Raw genomic sequence first — 18678 nt, 5'->3', positions numbered from 1 at the left:
TCATCAAAGGAACAATGGCCTCCAACAGCAGGTCTGTCTGGGAGAAAGCTGCTTCTCCAGCTCTCACCCCAGTGTCAAACAACTCATTTCTTCCCCATATGTGTCTGGTGCCTTTCAAGCTGCCTCCCAGTGCTGGAGCCCAAAAGGGGTAAGTCTGAGTAAGTCCATGCACGGGCCCTTTAAGAGGAACAGCCTGGAGCTCCAGCAGCTTCAGACTCAGAGTCCCTCAGCCTTAGTTCCCACTGGTTCTTACAGCCAGAAGTTATGAGACTTCTCTTCCTGGCACTGGAACCTGAGCTGGGTGCCTGGTGTAGGATGGGGAACCCCTGCTCCTCAGGGAGGACTTTCCCAGCTGAGGTGTCCTCCTGATTTTTATCCACCACATTTGGGTGTGGGACCAGCTCATCTGAGCCTCCACCTCTCCTACCTGTCTTGATGTGGCTTCTTTAATTTTGTAGTTGTAGGACTTCCATTCAGCTCGATTTCAGGTGGTTCTGAAGAATGTTTGTTCTGTAGTTTAGTTGTACTTTTGGTGTAGTTGTGGGAGGAGGTGAGTACCACATTTACCCACGCCGCCATGGCTTATATTTTTAATATACTTCTTTCGCTCTGTGGACCTCAAATGGACATAAACAGTAAACCTGGGATATAATTGCTAGTGATGTGTTGCAGGGTTCTCAATATTTAGTCCCGACTTCCTAATGTATTTTGTGGTAGTGGTGATGGTGGTGGTGGTGGCAGCTTAATAGAATGACTATCCCAACTTTGATTGACAAGCTTTTGAGAGAAAAGGCTAATTAAAAAGCTAAAGTTGGTGATGTGGCAGCCAACTCATACAGCTTCCAATTGGTGAAATTTCGGGAATTTTTGAGCCAGTTGTGAAAGCAGTCGTAAGTTGACATCAGTCTTGGTGAGTGTATTTATACTTTACACCACAAAAATTGGACAACACAGTAATCAGCTTTTATATTTTGTTTGTTTAGTTCTGGCTTTCCTGGAAAGCTAGTCGTTAAACATTCACTAATGTAAAACTGGGCAAAACCTCATTCTAAACGTGCCGTTCAGACAATGTCAACTATAACTACAATCAGAGGGCCAGAGCAAAGGCACCTCACCTAGCTGCACTTTCAACTCCCCGGTTTAAGGAATAAATCTCATTATCCAGAACTCTATATAACCTCATGGAAAAATAAAAGTTAACCTTCATAAAGAACCTGGAGCCCAGGAACAACAAAGAAAAAGTGAACACAAAGTGTGAAATGGTTAGGAACACCAAGCACCATTTATTTTCGTTGAAAGCACACAATTTATTAAGAATGAACAAAACGGGAAAGTCATCACTTTTCCTCCAGTTAATAATGCCCTCCACTTCCCTTGTCTCCCAATGCTTTGTTCAGTGAAGTTCAGAAGATTAAAAAGAAAAAATCCTGATACAGCTTTTCTATCCAGAGGCCTCCTTAAAAGCTTACAAATCTTTTCTTAGATTAAACTTAACTTCCAAAGCATCAGCTGTTGTCTCTGTTTGAGAAGGAATTAAGACATTGCAGAGCTAAGATCCTAGACTGACACTTCTTTTTTTCCTCCCAAAACACATTTTATTTTATGCAGCCCCATGGTCAAGCAGCCCGTAAAGAAATGTTAGGAAAAATGGCCTTTGCGTTTTGTGCATGCTTTATGGGTTTCGGCACCCCAGGACGAATTCCAGGGGTTTATCTCTCATCAATTTCAGAGATGTGTGACAAAAATCCCCAAATGTGGCTCATTTAGTTCTCATTTCATTTGCTTTATTTATAGATTTGGGTGCCAGATTCTTGCTACGGTGATTTGCATTCTCTGGTATTAGTCAAGGTCAAAGTACAGAGCCTTTGTGTGCATTCTAAGCCCTTTCAACTGTGTTCAACCCCTGGGGTAATGCATTAAAAAAAGATACTTTGATCAGAATCGACCCACGGGCCCCTGCATTTTGTTTGTCTTCTATTAAAAACTAAGCAGGCACATTTTTATTTCAAATTCTACAGAAGTACTTCCATAATAGCTTAAATCTGGAGTTATCAGAAGACAGGAGAAGTATTAGATGACCTCCCAGAATCTCTCCCAGTTCCTTGTTTTCAGGCATTGTAGGGGCTTCCCTTGCCTCTCCATGTACACAAGATGTGACCCAGTATTGAGGGTTTCAGGCTCTCTGGCATGAACCCTTTCCCCTTCTTTGTTCCCCAACCCCCAGGGGCTGCTGTGTCCTTTGCTCCTGCATCCAGATCTCACAATAAAGTTGCTGATAAGTAATATACATTGTATGCACATGTGAGAGTGACTGAGAATATATCCATCTTAACGATATCCAATTAAAGTGGCATAAAGTCTACTGAGAGTCAGGATGATGACCATTTAAATAAGATAGACTTCACAGACTGACAGACATAGTTAAATTTCTAACAAATTCCTCATAGAAAGGTAGGCAATTTACCTCTAGATCTCTAGGCTGTCTGGTCTATCTGTAAAACTGTGAAATTCACAGGCACTGCACAGGTTTGTTGTAAAAATTAGATTACAAAATGTATAGAGAGGTTCACTCTGGCACACAGAACTATGTAACAACAACAAAACAAAAGCAAATAATCTAATAGCTGTTGTTCAATTACCTATGCTTGGAAAGGCTCAGCTCAAGTCAGAAAACAAGGTACTGAATTCAGACACAGTCTCCTCTGACCTCCATCTGAAACACAACGAAAGAGCCTGGGGCATGCAAGATGCTTTACCAGGAAGGAGGCCCAGATGCTCAGAGCAAAGAGTTAGGAAAGAATTGGAGATCACAATGAAAACCCAGTGCCAGGCTCCCTGACTGACCACTGATTTTTCTTAGTCTTCATTCTTCAGTTTCCCAGTAGCACAACATACTCTCATGTCCTCAGCGCTAGTGAATCAACATATCCGAAATATTTGCAGAGAAATGAATCATACTCCTTCATTCCTAGAAGCCAGCAATGACTCAATGAAACTTTTTCAGAAAAAAAAAAAAAAAAACTTAAACATTAAATATAATTATTAAGTACAGGATACATTGGTTTTAGAAACAAACATAAAAATGTAGAAAACAAGCGTGCTTTTCAGAATTAAGAAAATATCTATATTCAATTCAAAATTCTTTTTCATACTATGAAATCCATACTTCTCACCAATACTCTCTCTTTTACTAGCTGTTATGGATCTTAGATTGTTTCTAAAAAAGAAAAATAAAAGCAGTATGTTGATAGGCTAGATGTGATGTGCAGAAAGGTCAGCTAAGGCACAAATAGAAAGCTCAGTCAAGGAGGTGAGAGAAGACTCAGAGCCGAATAGAATCTGGCTCCTAAGATCTGTGCATGTGGACGGACAAGTCACATGAGTACCAATAATGGGAGTTGTTTGGGCTACATTTGAGCTAAAGGCTCCTTTCACACATACTTTCTTGCAGCATAACCATGCGTAAGCAGCCCTGGCCAGTGTTGCCAAGTGGTTAGAGCATAGCATTGTCCCATGCACTAAAGGGTCTCAGGTTCAATTCCCAGTCAAGGGCACAGACCTAGGTTGCAGGTTCAATTCTCAGCCAAGGTTGGGTACGCTTCTGCTCTCTAAAAATCAATGGAAAATATATCCTCGGATCAGGATTAACCACCACCATAATAACAAAGCAATGTGTAAGTGTACCTAACTATCCAAGAAAGGTGAGGATGGGCAGTTAGGTGGGCTGGATAGTGGAGTGGCTAGGTTTGGAGTAAGGTGCGAGGGCTAGGAGAATTAATTATGACTGGTTACTTTAGCATTGATGTCATCAGGTGTAGACCTTGGACTCTTAGGAATTACAGAATCACAATTTGGGAAGCAGTTGGTAAAACAAAAGACAGCCAGATCTGTGCACCTGCAGGACATAGATCCAGCTGGTTTAGGGAGATGAAGGCTATTAGCATAGTGGATGTCATAAGTGCAACTGTCAAGGAATGGGATAATGGCTCCTGAGAGGGGAGGAACTTATAACCTGTCCCTTCGTGTGATGACTCCTTTTCTTTGCCTTTTCAGACCCCATCTGTAGGCATCTCAATAGCTGTCTCTTCCCTGCACACATCACTACAATGCTATATTCTGAATACTTCTAATTTAAGTCTTGCTCCTGCAGGCCACCTTCTTAGACTTCTGCATAAATCTCTGAAGGAAGCCAGGCAACTTCTGATCCAGAGGAAGACAGAAACTTTGCTCTCAGTTTAGAGGGTCCTTCCATCCCACTGATGAGTCCCCATGAAGTCCTTTTCTATGAGACATTTTCTTTACATCATGCAGATGACTCAGAATAGCATGATAGCACTTGGACCTGAATCTCATCAATACCCAAACAATTTTATAATTCCCCATTCTAAAATAAAAGTAGGAGAAGAAAATGAGTATGAATTAATTAACGTAGAGATGCCATGTGCCCCTTCATCATTAACCTAAAAAAATGTTATTCTCAGAACTAGGTTTCTACATTTGTAAACTTAATAAATCAAAGGCAAATGTTTAAAACCTAAAAACAATGTGATGCTCCTCATAATGGCATGTCTGATGAGCATGCCTGAAAAGAGTGTATGAAAATACAGAGCAACATATGCCACAGTAGAAGCACGTAAGGGGTATTCTAGGAGAAGGATAAACCAGCCCAGGCAACAGGACAGGGAATCCAGGAAGGCTTCACAAGGAGAGTAAGCTTGAGCCCTGTCTTGACAAATTGGTCCTAAGATTCTAGGTAGAGAAAACAACACACACAAAAAGTCGAGAATATATAGAATTGTGTGCTTGTGTGCATGTGCATGTGTGTGCACATGGGAACCCTAACTTCCACCTTCCTCCTGAAGTGCAATCAGTCATATAAATTGCCTGATCTGAACAAATAAAACTCATGTTCTCTGCCCAGAGGTCTCACACTTTAAACCTATCCTCCCACTATAGAATCAAGTCTTTGTTCCCCAACAAAAGAAGCCCAGGTACCCGTATCAGAGGAGACATCTTCCCAGAGTCACCTCCTTTATGTATAAACAGGCCCTGCCCGAGCTTTGGCACTATCACAGGCCCCCAGGGTGGCACGCAGCTGGGAGGCTGCTTCCTGCTGCAGCGAGAGCATCCAGGACTCGCGGACCATGTGGCTTCTCTCCTGCCCTGGCTAGACTCCAGCCTACTTCCCTCTGTGAGACTTGCTGCTCATGACAGAACTGGGTCATGCCACAACCACAGTGTGATACTTCTGGGGACCAAGCCAATTTCCTTCCTTCTCCAACCCATTCACTGCTCAAGGGGTCAGTCAGAGGCATAGTAAGTGACAAGGAGCGCAGCCAAGCAACAATGATAATAAGGGACACCACAGCAAACCTTGATTTCAACCCCCTCCGGGTATCCCTGGCCTTCATGGGCAATTATCTTGGGTCACTTTTCCCCCTCATGAAACAGTGTCACCTTCTAAAAAGTTGTGCGTGTTAGTAGTTGTTGACAATAGAACATAGTCCCAGGCTTGGGAGATCTGAGTTCTAGCCCTGTGGATGTGCTGATCCAATGTGTCACTTTGGAGAGGACACTCATCTCTCCCTGTAATTACTCATCAGGGAAATATAGCTGTTTACTCATCCTAGGCTGCAGGGACTACCTAGCTATCAGAGATGAAAGCATTTCCAAAAACGAAAACACTAAATAACGTTGAATTAAACCGGGGAGTTGTTCATCCAGAACATTTGTTGAGACCACGGAGAGCAAGCAGGCCTATTTTCTAAGGCAAGTGGGTCAATTGCAGTTGTCACACTTTTCGATCCATGTGAGATATGCTGCCTAATTTGGAAGGAAGTCTGGGATCAGAGAAATTATGTTCACTCCACCGAATACTAAATATTCATTGAGAGCCTATCATGCACAATGTGCTGTGCTATATGTTTTAATTTTAGCGATTTGTCCAAGGTCAGAGAGCTGGTTAGCGTAGGGCTCAGCGAGCTGCCCTGGGTCCCAGCTGGGCTATCCATCATTCCATTCCATCACATGTTCGGGAGTCGACTGTTTCCAATTGGGCAAGTGACAAAATTTATCTGCTTTAGGTTCACAGCAGTTTCATCCAAAGCTCTACATAAAGCACACTGATTTTTTTCCAGAAACACATCAACAAATTTCTCTCTTGGGGGGAGGGGCTACATTAGTGGCAGCAGGGGTTTTCCAAAAGGGTGGGAGTGGGGCAGGGTGGGTGGCAGAAATATCTCAGAATACACCTGGATTCCTAAGAAAAAGCAGCAGGAGCAAGGACAATGTGAGATGCCAACACAATCAACACATACATAATTGGCAGGCATGAATTCGCTGGCTGTCATCCTAAAATAAAAGGAAGCCAGACCATAGGTCCAGCAACATGATCCGAGCGCTCTGCCACTCTGGTCTTAATCATTGCTGCCCATGGCTGGATGTTCCCTCTAAGGTATATCTGCCCAGCTGTGGCCCTGACCACATGGAGATAAAATAAAGAATGGAAAAGAAATTTGGCTCTTGTCACAGAGTATGTCATGCTGATTTATCAACCTGAAATATAGTTTAATCTGCATAAAAATGGACTCTTGCAAACTGACTGGGATTAATAGGCCCCAGCTCTAATTCCTTCTGGTGGTCTCATTTAAATAGGCCATTCATCACCACGACCTCATTTGATAATAGCCTTACTGTAATATTTAATTTTACATTAATTCTGTTGTAACTTAGCCAATGTTCATTTGTAGAATAATCGCTAAGGAATTAGCTCTGCTCCCCACCCCCACCCCCCCTTAACAACATCTCATGAATGCCTAAACAACAAAGGTAGTCAGTTCTCATATTTACTAAATTGTATTGTTCAAGAATTCTGTGTGTTTGGATAGGATAAGCCATAAGGAAAGAAACATTAACACAGACTTTTTACCTGGACTATGTGGTAGGACATTTATTTTGAGCCAATTAAGACATAAAATATGGCTGAATGGCAAAAATTCAAGTTAATGAGTCAACTGGCATTTATTAGTTGATTTCTATTTGTGTTAGTTTGGCAAAGTCATCTATGTGATTACTGCTTTTTAAGCAGAACAAGTCTGGTCCTTAAGAACATTAGGAATTCTAATAAATTCCACCCCATTCATTACAATGTAACATGTTCATGGAGCACATATTATGTGTCTTCTGTACATTACAAAGCTAAGGTACAGCTGTTCTCAGGAGGCTTGCAAAGGACAGTTCATGCCACATTTAAGACATGGCAAAACAAAAACCAATTTTCCTACCAGCTTGGCCAGGAGCGGGATGCATGCCTTCTTCGGGCCCTTCACTGTTCTCTGTAGATCAACAGTAGGCGTAGGGGACAGAGGCCCACACACAAGAAACAGTGCCTACGTTCACACACAGTTCTGTGGACAAGCAGAGAAAGCAGAGAGTGCTGTATCTAGCAAAGACAGATAAATCAAGATTAAAACTGGCCATCCAGGCAAACACAATCTAGGGACAGATGAGATTTTTATTTCCCTTTCCTGCTAGATAGATCTCAGAGGGGACTGGCAACTGGCACATGAAGGTAACTGAAAAGCTCTGAATCTGCTAAATGAGCTAATGCATCAGAGGTGTTCTGGGCAGGCAGCAGATAGTGAGATGATCTCAGCATTTGTTTCAGTGTTATTTTCCGTCTTCCTGTAGGTCATATGTATATGATTGATAATGGAATTACTTTCCTATTTTAGAATTTAGAGTTACATTAAAGATTATTTAATCCAACTTGAGATGAGACAGTATTGCCCATAAAGAGCAAGTAAATTGCTCACAAGCTGCAGGTAGAAGAGGTGGATGGTGGCAGGGTCCTGGCCAGAATCTACTTCTCTTGATCCCTGGGTTCATTGCGCCTTTCACCTTCCAATGTTCCACACGCTACTTCAACCATTTCTCACTGTAAGTGCCCATTTCGGTCAGCACTCAGTTAAGGAGTGCACCAGCTGAGTGTTGCCTGGAAATCAATATATATGATGCATTAAAATAAATTCCTTCTCCAGCACCGATACAATGACTAACGATCCCCTGTCCTGGCTCCAACCAATCAGAAGAGACCGTGACCCTGAAAGGACATACCTGGAAAGCTGATGAATATGCTATTGAGATCTTCCCCTGAGACCTCCAGATAAAAACACCCAGATGACAAACCCAGCGCCTCTCTAGAGCACTCCTGTGTCTTTCCCCAGGGTATGCTCTCTCACTCACTCACTTGCTCTCTCTCTCTTCCTCCCCCCCCCCCATCTCTGGAGCATACCCACACCTTTCTCCCTCTCCTTTCCCCAGGTGCATTCTCTCTGCCTTTCATTTTTCTAAGCTCCAAGGGTCCTTCTTTTGACTCTGTAACTTGTTTCCTGAGCCCTTGCAGCCCAGCTGACTCATTTCTTCCACCTCTGTGACTTTCTAAATAAACGTTTGTGTGTATTTTAAATAAATAAATAAATAATAAATAAATTCCTCCTCACCTTCACTATTTAAATAACATTTCTAAACAACACTAAATTACAGTCTAACAAGAGCATCCACATCTCTTAATTTAGTCCTGATCCGGATTGATGTAAGAGAGAGTTATTCCTTATAACACGGTAGCCAATGACAGAAAGAGGAATCGTTCCCTGTGCTGGCTAATGCACGCTATGCCGAGATGCCTAAAAAATAAAGAGAGGAGTCTGGTAAAGTTGAGAATTGATTCCTTTTTCTAAGTTATCATTTAAAATATATTTCTTTCTTCTATATCCTCAACAGATTTTCCACATCTCAGTTTCAGTTAATGAATTCACTGGGGGTAGGGGTGAGGTGGCAGGAAAACAACTGAAGGTATCAGGAAGGAACTTCCGCACATGCCCACCAAGAAGTTCTCAAGCCTGCCTACCTCTGTGCCCAAGTACTCTGACTTAAGGGAATGACACCACATGCTTCTTTTCTTAGTCCGGCTCAGATGCTCCAGGGTTTAGCTCCTAAAATTGCCCCTTTTTCTACCATATCCACAATGTTTACACCTCTACTGGGTCATCCCTTCAGTAACCCAATGTGCTCAATATGACACCATTTTATAAGTCCTTCTCTTGATCCTACATCTCTCTCCTATGCCTGAGTTCTCCTCCCATTTATAGTGCAATTCCTTCAAAGAGCTGACCAAATTGTTTTTGTTTTCTTTGTTCATTCTCTCTTGAATCCTCCTCAGGCTGAATTTTATCCCAAGTTCAACAACGATCTTCGTGTTGCCACATTTTATCTTTAGTTCTCATTTTACCTAACTTCACTACCCCATTTGTCATAGTGCCCCATCTGTTCTTTCCCCAAACACTTTCTTCACTTTTTTTCTAAGCCAATACTCTCTCTTGGTTTACCTTGTACTGCTACTGTACTGACTGTTCCTTCTCAATGTCCTAATTTCTCCTAATTTTTGGTTTCTCCTAATTTTCTCAACCTCCAAGTAAAAGAATCCCATAACTCAGTCCTTGGACCTCCTCATTTTCCATTTAAACAATTGACTAAGCAGTCTCATTCAGCCAAGTGGTTATGTATATCCTGAAAACTCTCAGATTAATTAATTACTAATTCATTTATTTTCTTCAAATCTCTTCTTAAATGTTGCATTCTCTGAATCCTCTTTATAAAATAGTATGTTGCCATTATTGCCTCTCCTCCTTACTCCCCTTACCTTCTGAATTCCAAATGCATAATCTAACCACACAGTGGACAACATTACCTAGATATCAAACAGGCATTTCAAACTTAACATATCTAAATCCAAACATTTGACATCTTCCCCTCAACACCTGCTCTTCATCCATCTTAATCTTGTCAGCAACTGAAAATTCTACCCTTTTCAGTCCAAATGATTTTAATCATCCCTAATCCCCAACATGTTCTTACACCCAATCTGTCAGTCAATCTTTTGGCCTTACCTTCAAAATACATCCAGAGTCTCACCACTGTGTACCAACTCCAGCCACCATCATCTCTCAGCTGTGCGAATGCAGTAGTTTCCTTTATTTCCAAACGTGCCCCTCATAATCTCTTCATCGCACTGTAATTGGAGTTACCATTTTCAATCAAAGATCATGTCATTCTCCTCAAAACCAATCAATGATTCCTCATGTCACTCAAGAAAAAAGCCAAAAAGTTTTTACAGGGCCTTCTAGGACTCTACACAATTTTCCCACACTATTGCTGTGATGGATGTTTCCAGCAGCTCATCTTAGGCTTAGTAGACAGCATCAGTGGAATGAAGAACACCAGGCAGATGAGAGGGAAATTATGTGGTACTAGTAGCTGAGCCCCACTCAAATCTATTTTCCAATCTGAACTATTTAAATGCCGAAAATGAGAATTTATTTTAAGAAACCCCAAAATGACAAATGAAGGGGAACTTTGTAGTAACTCATCATCATACCACTTTTATTTCTGAATATAAGAGCACATCTCAGAAAGAACCTAAATCTTCCCATACTTTTAAATAATACCATCCTAAAAGAACTAAGAAATCACCAAGATGGATGAGGATTCTTATTCAATATTTCAGTAAGGCATGAAGAGTTATAGAAATGTAAGAGCAGGCAGTTATGTTTGAACTAAATCTGTTAACTTACTGTGAGGAAATTCCAGTGTGCTTGTGTTTAGAATTGATTTGAGGAATTTCTTATAATAGTATTATTTCTCTTCAACAAGAACTCTCTCATTTCTGTGGAAGCCCTTGGATGCAAAGAAACTCAAGTCTTCAGGAAAGGTACTATTTTAAAAAGTCTATGATATCTAGGAAAGCAATAGGAAGAATAATGACATTACTTCTCTGATCATTCTACCTCCATGACATTGTTTTATATAACAATAAAACAGTTCTAAGTATACATTTTTACTTATTTCAACTTGTTGAATAATAAAAAATTAAATTTCATCAGCTGTTATGCTTATTTACCTGGTCATTTTTACCACTAGCTAGCTACCCCAAGCATAGGATGATTACATATCAACTTACATGTACATGTACTATCACATTTATTATCTCACTTAATTCACCTCACCACCATGTAAGAGCATTGGCTATTATCCCAATTTGTAGATAAGGATTTGGGACTCAGAGTGTTGAAGTTTCACACCAAAAGTCTTACAGAAAGTGGTAAGCAGAGCCAGAACACTTACTGAACTTTAGTCTTTGAATCAATTTAACCATGTATCTGGTAGAAGAACAGCTTTTCTCTAATCTATCATTCTCAATTTATACAATTTGTAATCATAGATCTATCTAATGAAGACAAACATACCCAACTATATTTTCAAATAACTCTGCATTAGGCAAATGACCATTTTTTTAGTAAAAGAGTTGAATATCTGAAGATAAGATACTTAGCAGTCATAAAAAAAAAGTTAATTCTTGACTGTCCAATTAGTTGACTAAATTCAAATTATTCTTTTGTATCTTCACACTGCTTGGGGGCCTTCTCAGAGCAGAAGCTTCACTTAACATGTCCTCAGGAGCCTGCTATCAATACAGAAAAGATCTGGAGTGCAGATTTTTTGGCCAGCAAGCCCCCACATCTCAGTAGAGGAGAACCCCCACAAATCTGGCAGACCCCTTTTATCAAAACTCCATAAATAACTAGAATTCCATTATTACTTTTGAATATTTTTTAGTAAATTAATTAGTTTTTTTAATCTTTTAAGCAGTTTAGAACATTTAAGAATCTGATGTGTTACATTATGAAATATTTAGGTTCTCAATGTTCAAATATTTGGGGGAATCTAATTTGTCATAATCATAAGGTTTTAGTTTATGTATTGTATAAATAGGATGTAAATGTATAAAATCATTAATTGTTCAGAGATCTCAAAGATGGTACATTCTTTTAGCATGTTTAAAAACATATCCACAGCCCGGCTGGTGTGGCTCAATGGATTGAGCGTCGTCCCATAGACTGGGAGGTCCTGGTTTGATCCCTGGACACTGGGGCTCTAAATTCCAAAATTATCTTTAATTTGTCCTTTCCCTTCAACTGTCATGGTAGATTCCATGTCTGTTCTTATATTTATTCCTTCTTGTATTTAGTTCCATTCTCAAAAGCATCACACATAGTCAGACCCATGCTTCATTAGTTCAATCGTGTACCATTTGGCTGCCCAATTTTCTACCTCCTCTCACTCCGTCCATTGTGGCATTATAAGTGAATTATCCTGTGGTGTAATTTTACACTTATTTCATGCTCAAAGTGATGGTTCCTCTTTCCTACTGCATCCTACAATTGCCAGGTTTACCCACTCAGTCTGTCACTAGAGAAACATTGCCTTCTCACCAACCCCTTTACCTTTCCTTCTTCATAGCTTCCCCTCAGTGTCTCAGGACCTGTACTCATTCCTGCACGTGCACCTCTAGTCAAGTCATGTAACGGCCTCCTTACTCCCTTGCCCCTTGAGCACTGCAACCTCCATAGCTATTCAGTCCCCCTTAAGGGCTAGACTTTTCAGTCCATGACGCAAGACAGTTGAATTACAGGACTTCTAGATCAGCATTTCCAAAGTCTGTGTACTAATTCTGAGAGTTGTTAATGTATATCACACACACACATACACATCCCATTTTGGACAAAGATGAGTTTGGGAATAATGGGTAAACCAAAGTCAAATAGTTCCCTTTTCTGTGGGGCTGAATTGCCACTGCACTGTGTATTCTCTAGGACTGTACCATGCCAGCATATGAAGGGCAGTGTGTGGGAGAATTCCTATCTTGATGACTATCCTTCCTATACTTCAGCCCTAGCAATGATGTCTCTGTGTCATTATCCTAAGCAACTGTAATTACCATGAGGCTCAAAATGCACCCTCACTTCTTTGGAACTGGGCTCCAGCTATATTCTCATGCTTTCTTCCAAGAACATGTGTCCTGCTTGCAACAGCTATCATTCTGGCTCAGTCCATGCTATATGCTCCTCAAAGCCCCTGGTGGTCACCATTCACCCATAGGGACTTTCTCCAAATTTCTACTCTTGGAACTCTGACCAAGTTTGGTTCCGATTCATCACTATACCCCTTTTCATTGCTGCCCCATTTTGGCAAACCCCAACCATTCAGTTTACAAACGTAAGGCACTCATTGGAAAAAGAACTGGTTGAGAGACAGAGCCTTCCTTGACAGATATCTAACCAACTCTATTATTAGAAAATCAGCACCTCATTAATAAAGGGTAGGTATTCTTCTTTCATGTATGAAAGAGTTTGCTCACTGATCACCCCAAACAGTAGGAAAAGATAACATCAAATATCTCTTACAGCTCTGTCAAGGAGATTCAATGAACTGCCAGTTCCCTGGAAAAAACAATTACACTTTATCAGATATATTTGCAACTTGGGGTCTTTGTAAGGCCTCAGATGTGCCTATCATGGATAGGGTAGTCCCATCTCTTCTAGGCCATACGACTTCAAAAATATTCACTTTAAAAAGTAAACAATAATATTAATAATAAAAGAAAAGCCTTATAGAAGGTAGAAGTTTAAATCAGATAAAATCAATAGCCTTGCCGTTGAGAGCCAGCACAAAGCGACATAACAGTATTAAGGCACAATATCCACTGAGTCTTTAGCTAATGGATAGAGAGAATGGACTCAAGGGGGCCTTTCAAACAGGAATTAAATGTGTATAGACTCTCAGGACAGAGACCAGAGATGAGAATACACATTAGGAAAAATGTGTTGGACGAATAGAATGGGTTGGATTATAGAAGCAGGGAAGTTTCAATGCCAATGGTCCTTTTTCTTTTGTCCTTAAAAACTCCTTTTGCTCAGAAAATAAATTCTGTCACCGTTGGCAGCATTTTCATCTCCAGCCCAAGCTCTTTTGCAAGCTCAACGTGCTTTTTGTCATCCCTTCACATCTGTAACATTTCATTTTACTGCCTCTGCCCCTGAGGAGGGGCCAAATGCATTTTGGCCTGAGGAACTTAGCTGCTCGGCAGCGTATCAGCGGGTGACCTTTCCTATTGACACTGTCTGCGGGGCAGTTTGGCCACATGGACAGAAATAAATTTCTTCCTGAGCTGAGCCCCAGGTGGGGGATGGGAAATCGCATACCCATTTAGATTTATCAGGGTTAGAGACTCTTCAAGGCAAAGGGAGCAAAAACCATGAAAACAGACCCAGAGTGTGGGTCCTCCTCACCTTCAAAGCAGTACTCAGTTGTGGCCCATCCTGGGGTTGTGGTGTGATTTCAACCCAAATCAAAACTGGAGTGGGGGGTGGGGATGAGCTTCCCTCCTCTTGGCCCCACAAATACTGTTTTCAGACTCCAGCCAGTGCTGAAATTGGAACGCAGGAAAGTTCTTCATGCCTCCACCCTTTGATTGCACCCTCTGCTTTACACAGCCATTTGGCATAACTTCAACTTGAATTGAACTAAAAATTGAACTACTGCTTATTAGTGGGTGGTCTTGGGTGAAATGTTATTTAGGGAATATGATAAGGCATAAGGTTTAAAGATGCTGTAGATCAGTGAATTTAAACATTTTTAAGCTGCGTGGGTTTTTTCTTGTTGCTGTTTGTTCTGTTTTTAACAAAACTTCCAAGAGCTGCCGTCTGAAATACAAACAAAAGTATAGCTTCTCTGGTTAAAGGACTTTAATGACAGAAGGACTTAACTCCTCCCACTGAAAGCAGCTGGGATGCAGACAGACCTGTGAGATCCTGACCCTCTGAGGATGATAGTGAAAAACACCGCCCTGGACACAGGGGTTACTCTAAACCAGTGGTTCTCAATCTTCCTAACGCCACGACCCTTTAATACAGTTCCTCATGTTTTATGTGGGTGTATCTGCATGTGAGCAGACCCGCCTGGAGATGGATAGAGGAGCGGTGTCTTGGTTCCTAAGACCATTGGAAATATATGTTTTCTGATGGTCTTAGGCGACCCCTGTGAAAGGGTCGTTCAACCCCCAAAGGGGTCGCAACCAACAGGTTGAAACCGCTGCTAAACAAAAGTTTTCATTGTCAGAATAAAAGGGCCAATCCTGGAAGAAAGAGACAAATAGGGATGTGAATTATTCAAAATAGAATTCTGTCCAATTTTCCCAGAATCATTTATTAAAAAGATGATCATTTCCATATTGAGTGTTCTTGGTTTCCTTGTCAAATATTAGTTAACAAATATATGGCCCTGGCCAGTTTGCTCAGTGGTTAGAGTGTCGGTCTGTGGACCAGAGTCCCAGGTTCAGTTTCCACTAAGGGCATGTACCTCGGTTGCAGTTTGTCCCCGGCCCAGGTTGGGGTCGTGTAGGTGGCAACCCCTCAATGTCTCTCTCTCACTTTGATGCTTCTCTCTCTCTCTCTTCCTCCCTCTCTCCCTTGCACTCTATCTGAAGTTAATTGCAAAAAAAGTCCTCAGGTGAGGATAAAAAAAACAAAAACAAATATATGTAAGGGTTTATTCATGGGCTTTCAATTGTAGTCTATTAACCTATGTCCATTTTTTATGCCAATACCATACTGTTTTTATTACAATAACCTTGTAGTATGATTTACAATCAGAAAATATGCTGCCTCAAGCTTTATTCTTCTTTGAGAATTGCTCTGGCTATCTGGGGCCTCTTTGTGGTTCCACAGAATTTTTAGAATTGTTTTCTCTATTTCTGTGAAAAATGCCACTGATATTTTTATAGGGATTGTACTGAATCCATAGATATCATATCAATATATATACCAATAAAGTTGGGGGGGAATTAAATTCTCAGGATTAAAAATTTTTTTCTATTTATCTGTGCAATACATTCAGTGATTTTTTAAAAGAACAGTTACCTCCACAGCTGAGTTATCTTGCATTTGTATACTTCACAACTGTGACAAGTAAATTAACCTCCCAAAGTTCCTTTGGGCTCATTAATTCCTATAGCCTCATTGTAAGGATTAAATGGAGCAGCATAAGAAAAATACCTAAAACAGTCATTAGCCTCAACCCAGCCAAGCCCACTATTTCAATGAGTTTATAATGTTATGGTGGAGTGGAGCTGGGAGGTGTACACACAACCAAGAACACTTCAGGGTGTTTAGTGCTAAAATAGAAACATACATAAAGTGCTGCAGGAAAACTAGTAAGTAAACAAGTATGTGGAATTGGATCATAGGAGAGGCTTCAAAACAAGGAGGCCACCAGTACAGGTCTTGGAAAGATGAATTTGCATTCACTAGACATAGAAAGGAAGCAAGTGGATGTTCTAAGAAGAAAGACTGAGCAAAAGCAAAGAGGCAGGAAATTATATCAGGGCTAAGTCATAGCACAAGGTGTGGGCCCCTGAGGGACCATGAATATTAACTGTCCATGTGTTCTCCAAGTCCACATCATCTTCGGGGCAATGTTACTAGTACCTGGAGATAAGATTTGAACAATAGTTTTAGTCAACTTTCATTAGTCTGAAAAGCTGAGTAAGGAGTCTAGACTTTATTCTACACACAGTGGGAATGACTACAGACTTTTAAATTATTGCAACATAATTAGAACCTGATTTTGCAAAGTGTAATTCTGGTTTCCTCAGGAAGACCAGTTTCAATGCAAACACTGATGTCAAGAAGATGATAAAGGAAGGTATTTAAATAGTCCAGCAAATGATGATAATATCATAATAGCTCCCATTTATCTTAATATGTGCCAGGGACATCTCCAAACATAGCATTACATGATCTCATCTAATCTTCAACACAATCTAACGGGAAAGACACTTCATCTTAGAGGTAAAGAAACCAAACCACTGAGTTAGGCAACTTACCAAGATCTAGAATGACTTGGCAATGTAATCTACCTATGAAAGCAGGAGATATGACTGTTAACATAGATCCATACTAAAATCAGTATGATTTAATGACCTCAGACAAAAAAGTAAGTGGCAAAGTAAACCATAAGGTTCTAGCTTGAAAGACTGGTAGGGCATAATGTTGTTAAGTAAAAGAAAAAAAATTAGAGAAATGGGTATATGTCCTTTAAAAGAAAAATGAAAGAAAGAAAAAGATAAGAAAATTAAGAAGACAGATGGCCAAGGAATTGGCAATGAGGAGCCATATGCTTAATAACAAATTGCTTCAGATCTTTTACAATGTTCATTTCCTTGTATAAGAGTCATAGTATATTGAGTTGTAATATATCCATAACTATGTTAGAGTCTATACTATCCATTAAAAAATAATACAAAATCCTTTTAAGTTGAATTTGGATTTATGTCCTAGCATCATTTTGAACTCTGAATGGTTAGTTTATTACCACACGTGGTATCTTCTGAATGTTTCAGAATTTTATATCTAAAAGAAAGAGAAGGATGCGACTATACATAACCATAAAATGCATCAATGGAAAAGTAGACATTAAGAACTTTGGAGAATGTTGCAAATATATGAGATTTTAAAAGAGATATTTTGATTAGGAAGGGAATTTAGACATTACCTAGTACAAACTGTTGCTGTTTTAACAACTAAAATAAAGAAAGATAATGTAGCTTTCTTTTGGCTAAAACCAGCATCTTCCAGTAATTCACCAACGTGTTCAACACAAAGGAAAAGAGGGGAGGCACCCGCTATATGTTCTCTGGGCCTTTTAGAAAACATGGAGTTGTTCCTCGGGCTAATCTTGTGAATCTACAAGAAAGGTGATGTCATAGACATCAAGGGAATGGGCACAGTTCAAAAAAAAATGCCCCACAGATGTTCCCATGGCAAAACTGGAAGAGTCTCCCCAGCCAAGTGGTTCCATTGGTTGGAGCAATGACTTGTACACCAAAAAGGCTGTAGGTTCAATTCCCAGACAGGGTTCATATCTGGGTTGTGGGCTCAATCCTTGGTAGGCATATATGGGAGGTAAATGATTGATGTTTCTCTCTCTTTCTCACTAAAACAACAGAGAAAGAGATATACATATATATCAATGAAAACATATCCTCAGGTGAGAATTAACCAAATAAATACATAGATTAGATATAGATAGATAGATAGATAGATAGATAGATAGATAGATAGATAGATAGATAGATAGATAGCTGAAAGAGTCTCCAAAGTCACCCAGCATGCAGTGGGCATTTTTGTAAACAAACAAGTTAATGGCCAGATTTTTGTCAAGATAATTAAGGTACAAACTGAACATATGAAGCACCCTAAGAGCTGAGATAGCTTCCTGAAATGTGCAAAAGAAAATGAAGGAAGCCAAAGAGAAAGGTATCTGGGTTCAGCTAAAGCACCAGCCTGCTCCACCCAGAAAAGCACATTTTGTGAGAACCAATTGAAAGAAACCTGGACTGCAGGAACCCAGTCCCTAAAAATGTATGGCATGATAGGTGTAAAAATAAATAAATAAGTAACTCTGTACTATTTTTTTTTAAAAAAAGGTAATGTAACTAGGTCAAGTTCTGATTCACACCATATTCTAGGTTCCCATCAGAGATATATATAGTAGTTAAAATTTTTGGAGGTAGGCTGAAAAGTATTTTCAGTTGATAGGTTTTTTTTAAAGACACTAAGAATTTAAAAATCTGTACTTTTTGCCCGGCTGGTGTACCTCAGTGGTTGAACATTGACCCATGCACCAAGAACTTACCAGTTTGATACTGAGACAAGGCACATGCCCAGGTTTTTGGCCAAATCCCCAGTGGGGGGCATGCAGGAAGCAGTCAATCAATGTTTT

The 18678-nt window shown here is 40.2% G+C and overlaps 1 pseudogene; it reads left to right on the top strand.

Annotated features, from left to right (window-relative positions):
• Positions 1–17534: 17534 nt before the first annotated feature.
• LOC118619274 lies at positions 17535–18328 on the top strand (annotated as a pseudogene).
• The last annotated feature ends 350 nt before the right edge of the window (positions 18329–18678 follow it).

Source organism: Molossus molossus, unplaced genomic scaffold, assembly GCF_014108415.1.
Source record: "Molossus molossus isolate mMolMol1 unplaced genomic scaffold, mMolMol1.p scaffold_m16_p_6, whole genome shotgun sequence".
Classification (NCBI taxonomy): domain Eukaryota; kingdom Metazoa; phylum Chordata; class Mammalia; order Chiroptera; family Molossidae; genus Molossus; species Molossus molossus.
Note: the sequence above shows the minus strand (reverse complement) of the source record. Positions and strands in the feature narration are given on the sequence as shown.